The sequence below is a fragment of the Candoia aspera genome, chromosome 1 (genome assembly GCF_035149785.1).
Source record: "Candoia aspera isolate rCanAsp1 chromosome 1, rCanAsp1.hap2, whole genome shotgun sequence".
NCBI classification, from domain to species: domain Eukaryota; kingdom Metazoa; phylum Chordata; class Lepidosauria; order Squamata; family Boidae; genus Candoia; species Candoia aspera.
Genome location: NC_086153.1, coordinates 98,130,090 through 98,150,516, shown reverse-complemented (window position 1 = coordinate 98,150,516; position 20,427 = coordinate 98,130,090). Strand labels below are relative to the sequence as shown.

At 43.5% G+C, this 20,427-nt stretch overlaps 1 protein-coding gene across 1 annotated transcript in view; it reads left to right on the top strand.

Moving 5' to 3' along the window:
* NKAIN2 (sodium/potassium transporting ATPase interacting 2) overlaps window positions 1-20,427 on the top strand; it is a 596,169-nt gene that overhangs the window by 8,034 nt on the left and 567,708 nt on the right. The gene's annotated exons all lie outside the window — the stretch shown is intronic.

The window sequence follows — 20,427 nt, the reverse complement described above, 5'->3', positions numbered from 1 at the left end:
ATTTCAGTTCCAGTGCCTTCCTTTACATGTCAGTTCGAGATAGAGGTCTGCTGTTTATTTTCTAGAGGGAAGGGAGATTCAAAGAATTACTGATGGTTTTTTTGGGGGGGTCCCCAAATTATGTGAGGGGGCACATTAGTGGAAAGTAAATAATAAAACTTTGTGGGCTACTAACTGTTATGAGATCATTTGGGGACTGTTATATATTTATTTTCATGATCTGCAGACTATAATTATAAGGACTACGCAAATCGTTCAGACAGGTTGCTTAGGAATGCATGGGAGAACATCTAAAGCACCTCTTTTTGAATAATTAAAGCAGCCGTGTCTTTTTCCGGAATCCCATGGCTGCTTCAGAGGCTGCTCCTGGCTGTCTCCAAGTGACTATGCTTGGACAACCACTTCACTTTGCAGCAACTATCAAAGATACAAGGGAATGAAACATAGTTACCATTTTTTCAGGCGGCTTCTTAACTATGTCTTTCAGTACAAGTTCACATACAGACATTAAGAGGTGATAATACTTATTTCCAAGCTGTGAAAATCTTTAGTTGCTGATATCTGTAACTTATATTGCTGTTAAATGTATTGAAACAGTCCAAGATGGAGTTTCTTTTTCTTTTTCTCTTACTTAGCTGGCAACTTTTTTTTTTTTAACCAGAATTCAATTTTGGATAATTGTACTTATGTTTTTCTGGGCAATTTATTATTCTGATTGGAATATGTCATGTTGTTGTTTATTTGTTTAGTTGCTTCCGACTCTTCGTGACTTCATGGACCAGCCCATGCCAGAGCTTCCTGTCGGTCGTCAACACCCCCAGCTCCCCCAGGGATGAGTCCGTCACCTCTAGAATATCATCCATCCATCCTGCCCTTGGTCGGCCCCTCTTTCTTTTGCCCTCCACTCTCCCCAGCATCAGCATCTTCTCCAGGGTGTCCTGTCTTCTCATTATGTGGCCAAAGTATTTCAGTTTTGCCTTTAATATCATTCCCTCAAGTGAGCAGTCTGGCTTTATTTCCTGGAGGATGGACTGGTTTGATCTTCTTGCAGTCCAAGGCACTCTCAGAATTTTCCTCCAACACCACAGTTCAAAAGCATCGATCTTCCTTCTCTCAGCCTTCCTTATGGTCCAGCTCTCGCAGCCATATGTTACTACGGGGAACACCATTGCTTTAACTATGCGGGCCTTTGTTGTCAGTGTGATGTCTCTGCTCTTAACTATTTTATCGAGATTTGTCATTGCTCTTCTCCCAAGGATTAAGCGTCTTCTGATTTCCTGACTGCAGTCAGCATCCGCAGTAATCTTCGCACCTAGAAATACAAAGTCTTTCACTGCTTCTACATTTTCTCCCTCTATTTGCCAGTTATCAATCAAGCTGGTTGCCATAATCTTGGTTTTTTTTGAGGTTTAGCTGCAAGCCAGCTTTTGCACTTTCTTCTTTCACCTTCATCCTAAGGCTCCTCAGTTCCTCTTCGCTTTCAGCCATCAAAGTGGTATCATCTGCATATCTGAGATTGTTAATGTTTCTTCCAGCGATTTTAACTCCAGACTTGGATTCCTCAAGCCCAGCATGTCGCATGATGTGTTCTGCGTACAAGTTGAATAGGTAGGGAGAGAGTATACAGCCCTGCCGTACTCCTTTCCCAATCTTAAACCAGTCCGTTGTTCCATGGTCTGTTCTTACTGTTGCTACTTGGTCGTTATACAGATTCTTCAGGAGGCATACAAGATGACTTGGTATCCCCATACCGCTAAGAACTTGCCACAATTTGTTATGGTCCACACAGTCAAAGGCTTTAGAATAGTCAATCAAACAGAAATAGATGTTTTTCTGAAACTCCCTGGCTTTTTCCATTATCCATTGGATATTGGCAATTTGGTCCCTAGTTCCTCTGCCTTTTCTAAACCCAGCTTGTACATCTGGCAATTCTCGCTCCATGAATTGCTGAATTCTACCTTGCAGGATCTTGAGCATTACCTTACTGGCATGTGAGATGAGTGCCACTGTTCGATAGTTTGAACATTCTTTAGTGTTTCCCTTTTTTGGTATGGGGATATAAGTTGATTTTTTCCAGTCTGATGGCCATTCTTGTGTTTTCCAAATTTGCTGGCATATAGCGTGCATTACCTTGACAGCACCATCTTGCGAAATTTTGAACAGTTCAGCTGGGATGCCGTCATCTCCTGCTGCCTTGTTATTAACAATGCTTCTTAAGGCCCACTCAACCTCACTCTTCAGGATGTCTGGCTCTAGCTCACTGACCACACCGTCAAAGCTATCCCTGATATTGTTATCCTTCCTATACAGGTCTTCTGTATATTCTTGCCACCTTTTCTTGATCTCTTCTGCTTCTGTTAGGTCCTTGCCATCTTTGTTTTTGATCATACCCATTTTTGCCTGGAATTTACCTCTGATGTTTCTAATTTTCTGGAAGAGGTCTCTTGTCCTTCCTATTCTATTGTCTTCTTCCACTTCTGTGCATTGCTTGTTTAAAAATAATTACTTATCTCTTCTGGCTAACCTCTGGAAATTTGCATTTAATTGGGCATATCTCCCCCTATCAGGGTTGCCTTTTGCTTTCCTTCTTTCTTGGGCTACTTCTAGTGTCTCAGCAGACAGCCATCTTGCCTTCTTGGTTTTCTCTTTCTTTGGGATGTATTTTGTTGCCGCCTCCTGAACAATGTCGCGAACTTCTGTCCAGAGTTCTTCCGGGACCCTATCTACTAAGTCCAGTCCCTTAAATCTATTCTGCACCTCCACTGCATATTCCTTAGGAATATTAGTGAGTTCATATCTAGCTGATCTGTGGGTTTTCCCTAATCTCTTTAGTCTGATCCTAAATTGTGCAATAAGAAGTTCGTGATCTGAACTACAGTCAGCTCCAGGTCTTGTTTTTACCGATTGTATAGATGTCCGCCACCTTTGGCTGCAAAGGATGTAGTCAATCTGATTTCGGTGTTGTCCATCTGGGGAAGTCCATGTATAAAGCCGTCTCTTAGGCTGTTGGAAGAGAGTGTTTGTTATGCAGAGTGAGTTGTCTTGGCAAAATTCTATCAGCCTATGTCCTGCTTCGTTTTGTTCTCCCAGGCCATGCTTACCTATAATTCCAGGTGTCATTTGACTGCCCACCTTAGCATTCCAGTCTCCTGTGATGAAAATAACATCTCTTTTAGGCGTATTGTCTAGTAGGTGCTGCAGATCCTCATAGAACTGCTCTACTTCAGCTTCTTCAGCATCTGTGGCTGGGGCGTATATTTGGATCACTGTGATGTTAGATGGCTTGCCCTGAATTCGAACTGAGATCATTCTGTCGTTTTTTGGATTGTATCCAAGCACTGCTTTAGCCACTTTACTATTAATTATGAAGGCTACTCCATTTCTTCTGTGGTCCTCTTGTCCACAGTAGTAGATCTGGTGGTCATTTGATGTGAAGTGGCCCATTCCAGTCCATTTCAGTTCGCTGATGCCCAAAATGTCTATCTTTAATCTTGACATCTCACCAATAACCACATCCAGTTTGCCCTGGCTCATAGATCTTACATTCCAGGTTCCAATGGTGTGTTGATCCTTAGAACATCGGATTCGCCGTTCACCACCAGCACAGTCGGCTGCTAGCCGTCCTTTCGGCTTTGAGCTAGCTGCGTCATCACGTCTGGGGCTAGTTGAACTCATCCTCTGTTCCTCCCCAGTAGCATTTTGACCATCTTCTGACCTGGGGGTCTCATCTTCCGATGGTATACCGACATATCTCTGGTTGTACTGATCCATTGAGTTTTCACGGCAAGAATACTGGGGTGGGTTGCCATTACCTTCCCCAGGGATCGCATTTAGTCTGACCTCTCTGTCATGACCTTCCTGTCTTGGGTGGCCCTTCACGGTTTAGCTCATAGCATCACTGAGGTGCTCAAGCTTCAGCACCACAACAAGGTAACGATCCTTTGCTGAAGGGAATATGTCATACAAAATTTAAATCAAAAGCTCTAAAAATCTCCAAATTTTTTTCTAACTTGCAGCTTTTTAAAGCAGAATTCTCTATGCTAGAGTAATGAACTGTTATGTTAATAACTTAACCCTAGTTTAAATTGGCTTGGTAATTACTTTAGAAGTGGTTTTTTTAATGAAACTTTATTGTGGTTTTATTTGTTTACTAGGCTTATGCCTCACTAGTCATTTCTGGCTCTGAGATTTTCAGGATAGTGTGAGATTAAAAACAAACATAACAGCATAAATATAACAATGTAACAAATACCATCCCAAATGCCAAGGAACAATCATTACAGAATCACCTTTGAAATCCTGCTGAAACAAACAGATTTTAATGACATTATGGAAGATTGGCAGAGGCGAGCCTGCCTAATATCATGTGGAGTGCTCTTCCAGAGAATCGAGATAGGTACTGAGAAGGTCCAATCCCAGGATCTCTGCAGATGACATTTTGTAAGAATTTGGAGAAGGAGAGAATCCTCTCTTCCAGATCTAAATGAAGGGGCAGAGATCACTGGGAGAGGAGAATCCTGCAGTATCCAAGTCCTGAACCATGACAACCTACACCTTCAGTATATTTATTTTAGATCTCCTGGAAATAAACTGACAACCAGTACAACGCTTGAAGCAGAGATGCTACATGGGCAGATTGACCAACAACCATAGCTGTTCAAGCCACTGCAGTCTAATGCAATTTCTGGGTGGTCTTCAAAGGCAGCCCCATGTAGAGTGCATTGTAATAATCTGTCGCGTCACGCGACCAGTCCTTCGCCCTTCGGTCTATGGGATTCCCTGGGGGGGAATGAGCCAACGATTCCCTCGCAAGGGTGAGGTCGAAAAAACAACGGTAGGCACAGGATTCTTTTGTGGCGAGTGACGCTACATCTCAGGAGGTTGCTGGTACTGCCTCCTGGTGCCACGCCCCCACCTCCTTTTATTCAGCAGTTCTATCAGGGCGGGGGAGTGAGTACAAAGAGAATAGGGAAATACAAGTCATGCCCTGAGGCTACGTGAGAGACATGCAATCTAGCTGTGCAGTAATGGAGTCAGGTTCGTCACATTTCCACCTTTTTTATTTAATTTTGTCCTCCCCCCAGAGGGTCTGAGTCGGGGAGCCAGGGACTCTTCAGTCCAAGGAGACCCATCCCAGCGTCCTCTCTCGGGGGGTAGTGTGACTGGGGGTCCTTGTCCATTTCCGATTCACTATCAGAGGACCATCCCAAGAGTGGTGTTTTCTCCATACCTACAGCAGTGACCAGGTGTTGAACAGCAAGCTTTGTCTCGGATACCTCTGAGTCCAATGTATGAAGTCTCTGCTTTAAGAAGCGGAGAACGCGACCCAGCACACAGGGGCCTATGGTGCATACGAGAATCAATAACAGGAGGGGCCCCAACAGAGCGGACAACAGTGTGGTTAGCCATGGAGAAATGCTAAACATATTTTGATACCATGACATGGATTGTTGGCGCTCCAATTCCCTTGTTTTTAAACGGGAATTGAGCTCTTTCATAGAGTCCAATACTACTCCTGAGTTGTCGGCATAAAAACAGCAGTCTTCCTTTAGAGCAACACACAGTCCCCCTTGTTTGAGGAACAGAAGGTCGAGACCCCTACGATTTTGCAAAACCACTTCGGATAGAGAGGTAAGGGAATCTTGTAGCGCCACAATAGATTGTTCGATGGCGCGAAGGTCAGTGTCAATGATAGCACTAAGGTGACGCAGGTTCTGATCATTGACAACAAGGGCTGACACACCAGTGGCGGCTCCAGCCGCACCTAAGCCCAGTAGGACTGATAAAGTTACAGCAGTCACTACTTCGCGCTTAGCCTTGAGGGGATAATGAGGGGGCTCTAAAATGGAGAGAAGTTCGTCAGGGGAATAGATAGAAACCTTGGGGAGTAGGAGCACCTGAATACAAAAGGCGTTAGTTTGTAACAAGGTATCACCATATACACATGCGGTGAGGCCAGAAGAACATGCCCAAACAGAGTTGTTCCCAGGGATAAAGTATTGCCCTGTCAATCGGGCAGAGATATTACCAGAGGTAGTGTAGAGTACACCGTAGCCACCATGGCCGGTGTGACCGTTGATGTTCAAGCGATTTTTTGGAAGATAGAGGGCACAGTGATCATGAGAAGAATTAAGGCAATATTGAATATAGTTAGCAGGAACACGGCCAAGGCAGCAGCCCTGCCCTATTATAGAGGTGATAGTCAACGTGGTGTTTTGCCAGCGGCAGGAGGAGGCTGAGGTAGAGTTTCGGATAGGGTCAGGAGAACCGACTGCTTCATAGAATGGTGGAGAGGAAGACAAACAAAGCCAACATCGAGATGTGTTAGAAGCGGTGTGAACAAGGGAAAAGGAGTTAAGAAGAGAGACAAGGGGGTTTTTTTGTTTGGTGAGGGGTTTAAGAAAGGTGGAGTGAATGTCGTCGGCATTGGGCCCAACAGGTGGGGACTGAGGGAGAGTGACCTGTCGTTGAATGTAGAATATGTTGCCGTAATGATACCCGGGCCATCCGGCATATATACGACCTCCCCATTTTACACCTGAGTCCCAGGCATTCCCCTGAGCTTTTCCTGCAGCAGTGAATTGTACAATAACCGGATTACATCTATTCCAACCCCCCTGTCCTGCCGCATTCTTTTTGGTTGCGGTGCACCTAATGTCCTTTCTCAACCGAGTGAGGGTGATGTAATCAGTCTTATATGGAGGGGTCCAGTAGATGTAGCCAGTGGAAACGCAGGACCAAGATTTGCAAAAGTAATCTGCTAAGCCTCCGCAGTCGTGCACGTGATCAGGGCTGGTGTCATGTCCTGGGCACACATATAGGGGATACCTTTTAACGGTGGAGTGGCTGGGCTCTGGGAAGCCGTCCAGCCTCCTGTAGGCTGTCACTCCTAAAAGCATTTCTGAAAAGTCAAAATACAGGTTAGGGAAACAAGATATAATTGGGCTATAACAAAAGGAGGTATTCAGGATCTGTCCCAAGGCATCGCGGATTGTCCAGGTGATATTGTAAGGGCGATGCGATCCCTGGGCGTCAAATGCCAGTAGGCGTCGTCCCTGCCAACGGGCGGGCTCAGGAAGGGAGAGTAAAAATAAGGTGAGCGTAAGGCGAGATGAGGTGGCGAACCCCTTAATTAATTTTGTTATTTCACAGTGATATTGTCCTAGATCGGTCAACTGTACGTTGGTGATAGCAAGGGTAGTTTGGCGAAAGTGATAAGTGATGGAGTAGGAATCGCCATCTTGGAGAAGGGTGTTGTTGCGGAACCAGCGCCAGAAGGTGCCTTTTCTTTTGATGGGAGAGCGTTGAAGACATTCCATGGCGTTGGATGCTGAGCTGCGGCCAATGGTGGCAGGGTAGCGTAAACGATGGGTTCGAATGAGAGAGGTTGTTTTAGGGTTCGTTGTGAGGGGAGCAGAGATGGAAGAGAGATAACAGAGAAAGAGGGTCAAGAAGGTGCTTGTCAGGAGGCTGCCCATGATATGGCCGGATGCAGCGAGCAGGAACCCAGAGCACTCGATCAGGTAGTTGCACAGCAGCGTAGCCTTTTCCCCAGGTGACGAGTTGCGCAGGGCCTTTCCACTCAGGGCTGGGCAGTTGCCTAAAATAAACAAGGGGACGGGAAGAGGGAACTACTGGCTTGGAAAAGTGTCGAGATGCAGCCGTAGCAGGGGGGGTACCGGTAAGATTAAGGAAATTCAAGGTAAACAAGGTGAGATTAAGGATATTTTGTAACATCGGGAGGCTTGGGGGGCCTAAGGCCTTTTTCCCCGTTTGCCGATCAAGGGCATTCTTTAGGGTCTGGTTAGCCCTTTCCACAATAGCCTGACCTTGGCTGTTGAATGGTATACCGAATCTGTGAGTAATGGACCACTTACGGCAAAACTCAGCAAAGGGAGTGCTGACGTAAGCGGGGCCATTGTCAGTTTTCAAAGTTTTGGGACATCCCGATGTGACGAAAGTGCGAATACAATGATTGATTACGTTTTTCGTGGCTTCTCCTCTTTGCAAAGTTGCCAGGATGAATCCCGAATAGGTATCCACAGATACATGGATATACTTCCAAGGTGCAAAAGAGGGATAATGAGTGACATCCATCTGCCATGTGTCACAAGCATGGACACCCCTGGGATTAACTCCCTCAGGGATGCACTTTGCCTGCAAACTGCAGGTTGGACATTGTTGAAGAATGGCGGTAGCTTCTTGATATGTAATGCCAAATTGGCGCACCAAGGCTTTTTTATTTTGATGGAAATAAGCATGGCTGTCCCCTGCTGAAAGCGGCGGAGGAAGAGGGGAAGAGGCCATAATTTTGCAAGCCTCATCTGCCATGTGGTTGCCTTCGGACAGGAAACCGGGTAGCTGTTGGTGGCTTCTAATATGCGCTACAAACAAAGGGGATGTTCTGTCCTTCAGGAGAGTTTGAAGCTGCAAAAAAAGCGTCATGAGAGAGGGGGGGGTAACAGGGGAAATATATGCATCAAACATGGCCACAGCCATTTGAGTGACATACATACTATCTAATATAACATTCAAAGGCTGTTCAGGGAAAAGAGACAAGGCTAGCAAAAAGGCGGCTAACTCAGCCTGTTGGGCAGATGCTTGTGGGCCTGTTAGGCGTTTATGCCATTTGCAATTATTTTGCCATGTACAAGCCCCTATGGTTTTGGAGCCGTCTGTAAAAACAGTGAGGGCTTCCTTGAGTGGCTGCTGAACGAACGGCGAGGTTAGTGTAAAGGGTACTGTTCGCAACAGTTGCAATCGAGGATCAGGGGGAAGATGGCATGACACCTGGCCACACCAGTCCTCCAAGGCATCCTGCAGTGCAGTGGAGTTTTGTAGGAGGGGTTCCCATTGAGTAACCTTAAGGGGAATGTACAGGGTGGAAACATCCAGTCCCATTAGGGCTCTAATCCTCTTCCGGCCTTTCTCAACAAGAGAGGCCATTTGTGCTGCTCTGGTGATGATGGATGTCTTAGGTGTGTGCGGCAAGTGTAGCCATTCTAAAATATGTAGATGTTTGTTATCAGACGTTTGGACAATGATGGCAGTTAATAATTGATGTGTCGAAAGAATGGCAAGAGAGGGTAGTTTGTCAGTGAGCGCACGGTCCACCCATTGGGTCGTAAGGACGGCATTGACCTGTTGTAGGGCGTGCAATTGTTGTTCTGTAAGGTATACCTTGTCAGCTGGGTTTGTCAAACCCACTAACGCTTGGAATAAAGGTGATAACATGGGTGTAGTTAAAGCAAGGTATGCGCGGGCCCAGTTAATGACCCCCAGACATTGTTGTAATTGGACCAAGGTGGTCGGCTGGGGAAGCGTGAGCATAGGTAGAAGTGGGGCAGCAGTGGAGGCTAAAACTTTGTGGCCTAGATATTGCATTGGATAACGAGACTGGACCTTTTCTGGTGCAACGTGCAACCCTGCCGTTGCTAGGGTGGCTAAAAGAATAGGAAAAGTTTTTTGAACTGTCCCTTTCGGGCCCTCAGCAGCGACTAAAATGTCATCCATATAATGATACACAAGAAAATGCGGAAATTGGGATCTATAGGGTTGCAATGCTTTATCGACAAAAAATTGGCACATGTGGGTGAGTTCAACATGCCTTGTGGGAGGACCTTCCACTGGTACCGAGCAGTAGGCTTTGAATTGTTAAGTTCCGGTACCGTAAATGCGAAAATAATTCTGTCCTTTTGTGCCAAAGGTATGGAAAAAAAACAATCCTTGAGGTCTATTACAATAAGGTCGTGTCCTTCCGGAATCAAGTTGGGGTTGGGAAGTCCACACTGCAAAGGTCCCATGGGCTGAAGGATGGTGTTGATAGCCCTAAGATCCTGTAGGAGGCGCCATTTGCCAGACTTCTTTTTGATGACAAATACCGGAGTATTGTATGGGCTGGTGGAGGTTTCGATATGGCCTTCAATTAACTGCTGTTGGACCAAGATATGTAAGGCGTCCAGTTTCTCTTTGGTGAGTGGCCATTGATCAACCCATACCGGCACAGAGGTTTTGAGAGAGAGAGAGAGAGACCCTGAAGGGTCCTGTAAAGCCATTAGGGAAGTTGAATAAAAGCGTGGAACTGTGAAAGCAAGTCACGGCCCCATAGGTTACAGTGCAAAGGCAAGATATAAGGCTTTAGATACGCTGTAATATGAGAATGAACAGTCACAGCAGAAAGCCAATGAGAGCTGACCTTAGCGGCCTGTGCTCCGCCTACTCCTTGCACCGAGGAGGCTTCAGCGATAGGCCAGGAGGAGGGCCATTCAGCGGAACGAATGACAGAGACGTCGGCGCCGGTGTCAATCAAGCCTTCGAAAGAGCGACCATTTAGTGTGACAAGGAGGGTGGGTTTAGAGGTTTGGACTGGTTGCTGCAAGGCAAACAATGATGGCATATCAGGAGAAGGGAGAAGTATGAGCGTGGCGACAATTGTTCCTTTATGTAAGGAAAAGCACCTATCTCCCACTCCTGCCAGAGCAATTTGTGTCAAATCTGATGAATCATACAAATAGGGAGCAGCAACCATTCCCTCAAGCGTAAGCGAGGAGTTGGGAATAAGCAAAGCAGGGGTAAGAGGAGGGAGGGGTTTATGCAGCGTGACAACAAGAGGAAGGGAAAGGACAGCCCCCGGATCGTCATACAAAAGATCCTCTGCCAACTCCACAGGGAAGCTGGTGATGGGTAATTCAGCCTTTGGGGCGGGGTTAGCTGACAACCCCCGATCTAGTTTTCCGAAGGCTGGTGAGGGGAGGAGTTATTGCGACATTGCGAGGCCCAATGATAGCCTTTGCGGCACCTGGGACAAGGAGTTTTAGGTTTGGAGGGGGGGGGCGGCCCCCTTTGAGTGGAAGGGGGAGCCCCACCTCCCCCGGGTGCACGGCATTGATTCTTAAAGTGGCCCGGCTTCCCACAATTGAAGCAATTTCCATGACGAGTGATTGCGAGGGCTTCCGGGGAATGGAGCTGAGGGGAGGGGTTAGTAGAAGGCAGCGAGGTGGTAATGGCGGCAGCGAGAGCGCTCACTTTGTGAGAGGTGGTACCAACGATTCTGCAGAGTTGCAGGAAGTCTGCAAGCTTTACACCCGGTTGATTGACTGCGGGTTGCAGAATGGTCTGGCAGTCATGATTAGCGTTAGAGAAAGCAAGTTTCATTAGCAGCTCATGTTTAGCCGTGGCATTATCAATTTGTCGGTCTAAAGCAATCTGAAGGCGACTTATGAAGGAAGCATATGGTTCATTTGGTTCTTGCATTATTTTCAAAAACGTTTGGGTGGATTGAGAGTCGGAATCATCCACTCTTTTGAGAGCATTCATGGCGCACATGTGAATAATAGCAAAACAACGACGGGGGGAGTTCTGTTGCTGGACTAAGGTTGCGAATTGTCCCTTTCCTAATAATTGATTTGCGGTCACCCCTGCGGGAAGACCTCTTCTAATTTCTACTTCCACCCCTTTGTCGTATTCAGATTGCCACACAACGTATTGCGCCGGGGTCATAAGCATAGAAAAAAGCATTTTCCAATCATACAATAACATAACAGTGTTAGCAGTAACTAAAGAGTCTAAAACTCCCCTAGTAAAAGGAGAGTGCAAGCCGTAGGTGGTTACAGCATCTTTGATTTGTTTCAAAACCTTAAGTTCAATATTGTTATACAAATTTCCTCCCGCCGCCCCTAGGCCGATGGTCATGGGAAAGGCAGAGGGACTCTCCATTTCCAATGAGAGGGGGGAGGAGAGGAGTTCAGTGATGGCGCCTCCTAGGGGGTGGTGTTGAGGGGATCCGGGGGTTGGAGCTGAAGGGGGAGGAGGAACGGCTGGGTATGGAGGGGGTGGTGGTGAGGCAGCATCGAGATGGGCGGCAAGAGGGGGTGGGGTTTTTGGGCCGGGAGGAGAAGGGGAAGTTTCCGGGGAAGACGGGGGAGGGGAAAGAGTGTTGATGGCCGCCATAACAGCCTTCCAGGCAGTCAGAATAGGCACGGGTGCTCGTGGGGTATCATGAAAATATTTTCCTATCCTTTCCCAAGTGGATGCTTTGAGCGACCCCTCTGAAGGATAGACAGGGCAGTGTCTGTCCATGTACAGTAGGAGTTGAGTCACCGATTTTTTTGAAATGGGAAAGATGGTCGTACCGTTAGCCTTTTGACAAGAGTTAGCCTTCTTCACTAAATCATAAAGTTCGTCCCTATGAACTGACGAAACTTTGGAGAGTGGGGAGCCCATTACTTACGATTGCAGAGCCTTTTCCAGGTGCGTAGTAACGAGAGTGAAGGCAGTGCACCTCTAGACAGAGATCACACCGTGAGACCGAAGGGATCCCGGACGAGCCCCCAGTTGTCGCGTCACGCGACCAGTCCTTCGCCCTTCGGTCTATGGGATTCCCTGGGGGGGAATGAGCCAACGATTCCCTCGCAAGGGTGAGGTCGAAAAAACAACGGTAGGCACAGGATTCTTTTGTGGCGAGTGACGCTACATCTCAGGAGGTTGCTGGTACTGCCTCCTGGTGCCACGCCCCCACCTCCTTTTATTCAGCAGTTCTATCAGGGCGGGGGAGTGAGTACAAAGAGAATAGGGAAATACAAGTCATGCCCTGAGGCTACGTGAGAGACATGCAATCTAGCTGTGCAGTAATGGAGTCAGGTTCGTCACAATAATCCAAACAGAAGGTGTTCAAGGCATGAGTGATAATGAGCAAAGCTTCTTGATCCAGAAATTGGTGCACTAGATGGATCTGTGTAAAGGCCCTTCTAACCACAGCTGCCACCTGCTCTTCATGACAAGAGCTGTGAATCTGGGAGGTTCCCCAGCTTACAAATCAGCTTTGCACAGGGAAGCATAACCCTATCCAGAGACAAAGATGGAGTATCTCTCCTATTGAAAGGCTTCTGCACCCAAAGGTACTCAGTCTTGTAGAGTCTAATGTTCATCCCATCCAGACCTTCATAACCTCCAGATGTCTAAGACAGAACCTTAGCCACATCTCCTTCATGGCCCAGAGCTGAGATACATAATTGACTATCATCTGCCTACTGATTCAAATCTGACTTTGTACCATCAGATGATATTGCCCAGTGGTTAGAGGAGGGAGAATGTCAACCCCTGTGTCACCCTGCAGTTGGGCTTCCTCGGAGTTGATCTCTACCCCCCTCCACTGATTGCAACCACCCACTTAGGAAGGAGGAGAACTATTTTAAACAGTGTCCCCCTTCTTAACCTCATAGATACTCCAGAAGGATGTCATGATCATTGATATTAAAGCTGCTGAGAGATCAAGCAAGATCAAGGGGGTTGCACTTCCCTTATTGCCACATGTCCACAAAAGCAGTCATTGTGGATTCAGTTCTATACCTGGGCCTCTACTCTGACTGCTAAAGATCTAGAGCCCTCATTTTGTTAATCAAGTTATGGGCAAGCTTTGCATAAGCTTTTGCTTGCCTTGTGGAAAGGTAAGTCATGATACGTGATTTGATTTATAATGTTCTAGGCAAGTAGTAGAAGAGATGGTGATGGCAGTTTTGCTGCTGTTATCGTATGGACTTGCTTCATCTGAAGTTTCAAAATAGTCATTTATACAAGTAGAGCCCAACTCTTGGTAACTATTAGAAGAACTTTTTCTTTTCAGCTAGTTTTAGTACAAAACATGTAGTAGCTGTATCTCTTCTTCGTTGTGAGTGAAAGTACAGTGTTGTGAGTTCCCATAAAAGAAAGTACTTCTGTATAAAGTAATGTATGTGCAATCTGGGAATATCATCAGAAGCTTCTAATCTGCAGAGAAGATAATACAAGTATTTTTATATTACAGTACTTTTATTGTAATTTATACATCTTGGACCATGACATATTTAACCACAGAGAACAGTACTTTATTCTCTATACACAATAAGTATGTTTTAGTGTCCAATGAAGGGCTATGACATAGTCCAGTTTTATTTGAAGAGTACAGTTACATTTTACTATTTTATTTGTTTGTTTATTTAAGAGGGGAAAAAAAGTGTACGCCACCTGATTCACCAGGCTCACATGGATAAAAAGCAATTTGTAACCAAAATATAAAATATGTTGCCTTGGAATTCTGAGTTCCTACACATTTTAATAGTACCAGCTTGGAGAATTGGGCTCTTAAACTATTCAGGCCCTATTATAGATTGCAACGTGCACTGAAATCTTCTGGATAATGGGTAGGCTATAAATACTTCAACTATATATATATTTCTGCAATCCTATGAATGTTTAATTAGAAGTTAGACACTTAGAAGTAACCCAAAACTCTTCAGAAGGTTATATCACCCAAGAATGTACATATTTTTGGTGTACATATTGCTTCAGCTTTCTTGTTTGGCGTATCTTGTTAGCAGATGTGGCTCACAACCTGCATCGCTATGACTGTGGTTGGCTGTTGTAATATGGGAACTGGGAACTTGCCAGCCTGTTTGTTTCTTAAGCAAGACCCACAGTCATTGCTCTTAGAGGTCCAAATTCAGTGGCACTGACTCAAAAGAACCACATGGTGTGATGGCTTTATTCTGTGAAACGTATTTTCTTCATCTGTTCTTTTTAACCCACTGTAAGCTTTCCAGAGTCAACTTGGCAAGTGGATAGATTTTAAACGAACAAATAATAAGTTAATAACCTAGAAAGTTAAGAATTTATTTTGTGTCCCCTCCTTGTCTTAGAGATTGCTAATTTCATGTCACTCTCATTTGTACACACCCAGAGGACATGCTCTTTTGACTCTTTTGACTCTTCTTCTGGTGGTCTAAAGTTAGCTAGGGTTTGCTTATCCCTGTAATGTATTTCCTGTAAATAAATCTTTCTCTCATAGTTACAAACTCTACTTCACTAATCATTGCTCAGTTTTGATTCCTATTTGTACACACCCCCAGTTGCATACACACACACAACACCACCCCCCATGGGTTTTGACTCTGGCTTATTCATAAAGAAACAAGTACCTAGTATGCATGTGCTGAGTGGACTTGGAGTTGCTAGATTCATTGGCCATTCCTGCTGGCAGTATGATCCAAAGAGGAGCAATCAAATAACATGCATAAACAAACTAGTGCATGCTGTTTCCCAAGTTGTCAAAGTCTGGGGAATTCTGGATTATCATTACACACAATAGTAACTGTAACTCTGTTCTGTTACTTCTTTGTGAGCATAGTTTAGGTAGTTGCTTATATTAGTATATTGCCCTCAAACTAGCCAATGACAGATCTCCTAGTTTTGAACAGTTGATTCAAATGCTACAGTATGTATCCTTTATTTGCCCTAGATTGTTAGCATCTTATTGGTAGAAATTACATTTAAAAATGAAAGTGCCCATCTTTGTTCTCACTAAAAAGTAAACATCCATAGTGAATAGATTTATTTCCACATGTATTGCTCTTATGCATTTTTAATAATTTCATGATTTCAGTTCATCCATAACTTACGAGAAATGTTTATTGGTTTACAGCTCTATGAAGGCTTCAGACAAAACCTGCACATATATCTGTATTTTTAGAATTTTTGGTTTTTATCTGCATGTATTTTTAGAATCCTTTATTTTATTTCATTTAAGTTTGATTTTTCTATTTATCTCTCCTCTTGCATATAAAATTGTATAATCAAAATAATGAGCAAAGAAGTCTTACACAAAGCATATTCAATTATTATTATTATTATTATTATTAAAGTTGGAGGGGATTGGGACATCAGCTTTTTATGTTGGGACAAATGGTTGGCTGTAACCCTGAAGAATTGTGAGTAGGCAAAGTAGATCTATAGGGTTAGGTAATGTGAATATTGTCAGGTTTGGTTTTTTTTTGACAAGGAGACAGCTTCTCTGAAAGTATCTGACTGTGATGCCAAGCACAGCATTTTGTGTAACAGACAGCTCTTTAAAACTGGTTTATCCTTAGCTACATGTGTGGTGTTAACATGTCTGGATCTGTGGATAGGGGAATGGAAATTATATTATCATTTTTATTAATTCCTAAAACTTCATGGACTTGCTTGCACTGAAAAATGCAAGCCTTTTTCATGTTAGTTTATTTGTGCTTGATTTGATATATTTCTAAATATAGACCAATTTATTCCATATCACAATTGGTTTTTGTATAATTTAAAAAGAAAAATGCTATAGAACATTCCTCATCCATTTTAATGTATGTCTGTGGGGGGTTGTTTAATGGCCTAGGGAGAAAATGGAGGAAAATATCTAGATTTCATAAAGAGACTTTCACATTTCTATCCATGATATAGACATATCATGAAAGGCCCAGATAGATCAAGCTTTATTCTTATTCTTTTGGGCCCAGGTTTTAGTATAGAACTTTACATCTCAGTGAAGTGCATTTGAGTTATATTTGCATTGTATACTGCTGAAGCTTGTAGTTTCATTATAGAAATATTTTTAAAAGAGAACAGCAATAGATACTGAGCTAGCAAGCTTATTTTATAAAAATGGTATATAAGATTAGGAAAATATCAGTATTAAGAAACTTAAAATATGTAACACTGGGAATTAAACACTTATTACCACACAGTTAGACTTCTACAATGTGGTATTATCTGGGACATGAGGATCTTGCCACAGTGACTCCTACCATTATCACCCCCCTCTTTAGACTACAGTATGTGGTCTACATAGGGCTGCTGCCATTAAAGACCAACTGGGAGTTTCAATTGGTGCAAAATGAAGTAGACTAAGTGCAATCCGCAGTAGTCAATGGAAGCATATCATATCTGTATTGGCTCCCTATAGCTTCCAGGCGCAATGTAAAGTGTTAGTTTTAACTTATAAAGCCGTTTATGGCTTGGCCCCAAGTTACTTGCAGGGCTGCATCTCTCCCTGGAGTCAGCCCAACTAATGTGATTATGCCAGGAGAAACAGCTGGTTGTTCCCCATTTTGGGGAGTTCAGGGGGACTGAAGCCTGGAGATGTTTTTCTGTGACAGGACTGGCTCTCTGAAATAGCCTCCTATTGGAGGTTTGCTTAGCTCAGACATCATTTGCTTTCCAGAAGTTGAAGATGGAGTATGAAGAACTTGGAGTATGACATCACTTAATTGTTGCCAGTGGGTTTAGATACCTTGTTTTGTGTTGTTATATATTTTGTGTTTTTATTCTTATTATAAATTACTGAGAATCTGTTTGAATTGTTGTGGGTAGAAATTTAATAAATAACTAGTTTATATATTCTATTTTTTTAATGAAATTGTAGTGTAGTATGTTATTATTGGGTTTTCTTTTCTTTTTTGGGGTGCCTTTGAGTCAGTCTTGACTCCTGGTGACTGCCTGGACAAGTCCCCACAGTTTTCTTGACAAGATTTCAGAAGTGGTTTGCCATTGCCTCCTTCCTAGGGCCGAGAGAGAGTGACTGGCCCAAGGTCACTTGGTTGGCTTCATGCCTAAGGTGGAACTAGAACTCACAGTCTCCCGCTTTCTAGCCTGGTGCCTTCACCATTTCATCCAACTGGCTCACTACATTATTGAGCTTGAAAAGTGAAAGGTCCCCTGTGAAAGCTCCAAGTCATGTCTGACCCTTTGGAGGGATGCTGCTTTCTCGATGTTTTCTTGGCAGACTATAACGGGGTGGTTTGCCATTGCCTTGCCCAGTCGTCACCTTCCCCAGCAAGCTGGGTCCTCCTTTGACTGACCTCAGAAGCTAGTTCCTGGTTTGATTCCGCCCTTTGAATCACCTCTTAAGATCTGATGTCAACTTTCACTGAAAGAAGTAATTGGACTTTCGCGACATTTTCTTGGCAGACTATAACGGGGTGGTTTGCCATTGCCTTCCCCAGTCATCACCTTCCCCAGCAAGCTGTGTACTCCTTTTACCTCGGAAGGATGGAAGGCTGAGTTGACCTGAGCCAGCTACCTGAGAATCCAGCTTCCACTGGGATCGAACTCGGGTCGTGGAGAGAGTTTTGGTTGCAATGCTGCTGCCTACTACCCTGTGCCACACAAGGCTCGCATTATTGGACTTAGGGTTACATTATTTTACTGTGGATGTTTTATGTTGTAAACTGCTATGAGTCTAACAGTTTTGGTGGTGTATAAATTGAAATCATCATCATCATCTTGGCATGGTTCCCTTGAAGCCATTTCCTGGTTTCCATTTCCAGCAAGATTGCTACCAAAGTAAAGCATGGTCAGATATTAGGAAGGGCTGCAGAGTGAAAAGAGTGTGGCAAGCACAGATTTGTGCAGCCTTTTCTTTAATGTCCAAAACCAGATATTATAAATGAGTGACTAAAAGGGTAATAATAATCAGTGTGGTCCTATGAAAAGTAAGCTGCATTTTCTCCCAGGTAAGTCTTAGGGATAGGCAACTGTTTTGGGTGGTGGTGGGAGTTTTATGGGATCATGAAATCTTGAGATTTCAGAATTTTTGAGTTTTCATGCAAGAGCAGATTACATTTGAGATTTAATTACCTTGTGTGCATTTTTTAGCAATTTTTGATGTGTTTGGTATGTGTGCGTATGTACAGTAAGAGTTAAGATTTGAGCCAAGGTTCCTCCCTAGGGGTGTTGCAGATATGTTAGCTATCGTGGGTGCCACATTCCTAGCTCTTTCTTCTTTCAAGAATTGCGATATAAGATACTAGGAAAATATTCCACTGCAATGTCTTCTCTGCCACCAATACATTCTTAAGCAAGTACTTTCTTTGGTTTCAGTGCCTTCCTGTTCAATATGAGGGAAAATAATATTGATTTCTTGTGCAAGGATTTGATGGGATTTCAATTAGATAATGCATATGAAACTCTCAGGACACTTGAAAGCACTATCCAGTGTTAAATATTATCATAACTGAGCTACAGTATATCCAAAATAAATGTGGGTTGACTTAGTGCTTAATCAGTAGAACCTTCCCTTCCCCTTCCCTTCCCCCATGTTGCCCAAATCAGCTCTGGCATGTTCCCCCAATCCTCCACAATAGATTTCAGAATATCTGAGATGATACAGGACAAAGGGATAATCTTCTGGCAGAGGGACAAAAGTCAAGAGTGATACATTTTGGAAGATAGCTTTATTATAAACAAATGTGTGTTTTGAACTGTGAATCTTGTTTTTCTAAAGAAAGAACATTTTCACAGGTAGTTACTTCCTCCAATCCATTAATTCTCGCAAAAGCTTTTGTCTATGTATTAGCTGTTTCTCTGCAGCACTGTTTCTGTCACTGTCTCGTAGATAATTTATAATGCATATAAAATTAATGCACTAGAATACTGTTATTAAACTAATTTTGCATCTTTTAGGAATCTCCTAGATCGGTCTGGTGCATGCTGGGTATTTTTGATGCATTATAATTTTGAGATATCCAGTGCCACAATCTCTTTTTTCGTTTATACTTTTTTTCTTTGAAAACTGTTTCTTTGAGAACTATATGATGAACTTCCGGCGGCATATATTTTCTTTAATGTTGCAACATGCAAGACTGTGGGGTCCTAATCAAAATTAAATACAAAATAACTTATAGTAGCTCACCAGACAGCAATGAAAACCAGAATATTGAACTGAATGTTTTTCTCATCGACTGTCCTGCCCCCCCCCCCCCAAAAGCTCCAAAGTTAATACTTAATATTTTTTACCTACATTATGCACATAGTAGGTAAGGGCAGAGTCCCCTTTTTGGGAGAGATGGGCGGTGATAGAAATTCGAAAGATAGATAGATAGATAGATAGATTGATTAGTGATTTCATGATGATCAATTCCATGAGCAACTACGCTAGAGCTAATGGTGGCATAATGCAATCATAATTTCGTGATCATCTAGCAGCCAATCAGAAACCCAACAAAATTTGCAAAACAAAATGGCAATTTAGAACTGCTGAAAGTTTTTACAGTTTCTTAGTTAACTACCATCTCGGCCAATTGTTGATAGCTTACATCACCTTTACAGGAAGATCCACTGCCAGCTTTACACGGCAGTGAATAAATACCGCGATCCAATAGGCACCCGTAGTCTATGCATAATGTTCAACTGTGTCCTTCATATTGGGCTGACAGTACAACTTTAATAAACAAAAGGAAGAAGTTACGAGTCTCCATATATTCTACTGAATTACTTTCCAAAATACAATATTCTGCACTGCTCCTAGGATCTTTGTAGGATTTGGCCTAGGCTTAGTTTGAAGAAAAAGAAAATATTGCAACCTAAGGGAGAGTGGTCTCTTGTTTCTAACAGGGAAAATTATTTATCCTTTACAGTATATAGTATAAATATAATATATTTTCATTCATTTGTGTCATGCCTTGCATATTGCTAGGTATTATTTGCAACATGTATGAGTGATTTGAAAGCTGGCAAGTAAGTTTTTTTTTAATCTGTTCAATAGTGTCTGATTCTTGGAGACTGCCTGGACAAGTCCCTTTGGTTTCCTTGGCAGGTTTTTCAGAAGTGGTTTGCCATTGCCTCCTTCCTAGGGCTAAGAGAAAGTGA